This window comes from Arvicanthis niloticus, chromosome 10, assembly GCF_011762505.2.
Source record: "Arvicanthis niloticus isolate mArvNil1 chromosome 10, mArvNil1.pat.X, whole genome shotgun sequence".
Lineage (NCBI taxonomy): Eukaryota > Metazoa > Chordata > Mammalia > Rodentia > Muridae > Arvicanthis > Arvicanthis niloticus.
In genome coordinates, this window is record NC_047667.1 from 50,170,796 (window position 1) to 50,172,793 (window position 1,998).

The 1,998-nt window shown below is 43.9% G+C and overlaps 1 non-coding gene across 1 annotated transcript; it reads right to left on the bottom strand.

Moving 5' to 3' along the window:
• Positions 1-1,502: 1,502 nt before the first annotated feature.
• LOC117716646 (small nucleolar RNA SNORA48) lies at positions 1,503-1,643 on the bottom strand. Its single transcript, XR_004607762.1, has one exon. It is a non-coding gene; the product is annotated as a small nucleolar RNA SNORA48 (small nucleolar RNA).
• Between the last annotated feature and the right edge of the window lie 355 nt (positions 1,644-1,998).

A 1,998-nucleotide genomic window follows, 5' to 3' on the forward strand; every position in this document is an offset into this window, starting at 1 on the left:
TACATTACTAAAAGGCTTCCTTTAATAATGTTTGTTTTCCTTCTATAAGAAGCATGAATTACACAGAAAATATACCCAGGATTATTGTTAATTTCTCTATTCTTATGCAATAGGTTATCATTGATGTAGCGCTTTGGAAATGCAAATCTGTTACCCTACAATTCTGCAGGTCAGATGTTTAGCAAGGATCTCACTGATAGTGAGGTTTTGGCAGGGTTGGGCAGAGGTTCTAGGGGGAGGGCAACCATTTCTTCACTTTCCCCAGTACTTGGAGGTCACCTGCATTCCTTTCCTTGTGCACATTGCTTTACTTTGTCAAGCTTCATGGTACAGTATCTCTAAGTTTCTTTTTAACCCAGTTTCCCCTCATATCCTTAAAAGGTCCCTGATGACAAAGGGACCAACCTGATAATCCAGGACAATATCCAGATTTCACGATCTTTCTTTTTTTCACACCTGTAAAGAACCTATAATGCCTCCTTTCCTCAGACTTTGGAGGTTAGGAAAAAGGCATCTTTGGGAGGAATCATTGTCTGACTAACACATTTATTAAACTGTCATGAGTTATGAGGATAGGCAATATTCCATTATGTACCATACAAAAACATATAGTCTATTGATTTATTCTATAAGTACATTCCAGAGGGCATTAGGCTTCAAACAAATTTAGCTATTCATTTTTTCTACATCCACTGGAAGATGGTCTGCCTCCTTCTGTCATATTTGTGAGTGAAGGAAAATGGTATTTAAGGCTATATTTTGAGATTTTTCCAAAATAACTGCACTACCAGTAATGTTGACCTGAAATGAGTTTCAATAATACCTAGTATACATATATTTTTTAAACTTTTTATTGATTTTTTTTTGTGAGTTTCACATTACACACCCTGGTCCTGCTCATCTCCCCAGCCTCTCATATGCACCCTGCTCCGACTAGGCCATGCAATGCTGCCATTAGCAGAAGGCAGTGTTAGCTCTCCTGCTTTCATGCCTTTGGGGTCAGCTCACCAGCACCCATGCCTCCAGATGCACCCTGGATATCTATAGGGTCCCCTGCAGCTGCCCTGAATGTTCCTTGGTGGAAATATGAGCCAGGGACATTGATACTAACCGCTGGCACTGCATAGGCACAGACCTAGGTATGGCCTTTTGTAGCTTAGGCTGGGAACTCACTATAGCCCCAGGTGGCAGGGCTAGCCACTCAAAACAGGCTATTCCTCTCCACCCTCGAGTCTCTAGTTCCATCTCTCTTCACAATGCTCAAGCTGTCCCATTTCTCTTTCTCTCCCATCTGTCCATCCCACACTTGCTCCTTGCGGTGGCTCCTGCTGCAGGCTGACCACACAGCTGGCAGAACCTTGGGTGACATCCTCAGCCCCTGCTGCTCTCTATGGCCCCCTGTGACCTGTGCTGGAGGTCAGGTCTGTGGGTGGTACGGCAGGCCACGAGTCTCTGTATGTCTTCCTCCTCCCTTGTTGCACTGCCTGAATTTGATTTGATTTTTGTGTGTCCTAGGCACAAAACAGCTTGGCCCCTAAACCAGGCTTCAAGCTAGGATGAACAAAGGACTGCCAACTGCTCTGCCTCTGACTGATAAAAATTACCACCATCAAGGTGACTCTTCACCCATTGCCAGGGAGGCCACTTATTATTTTAAGCTTTAAAAACTCTAGTGTTATTTTCTCATAATGATTCTACACACATGTATATGTAGGGCCTGGAGGACAGCTTTGACTCATTCTCCCTCAGGTGCTGCCTGCCTTATTTGTTTTGGGACAGGGCTGCTCCCCCATCATGATGATGGCACATTGGATGAGACTGGCTGGCCAGTTCTGTTGGAGCCATGTTTTCCTTCCTCCCCAGCAGTAAGATGACAAGCACTTACCACCAAGACCAAACATTTTAACTTGGGATCTGGGCATTGAGCTCAGGTCTTATTTGTGAGGCAAATCAATTGAGCTGTTTTCAACTTTCTTTTCTTTCTTTCTTTCTTTCTTT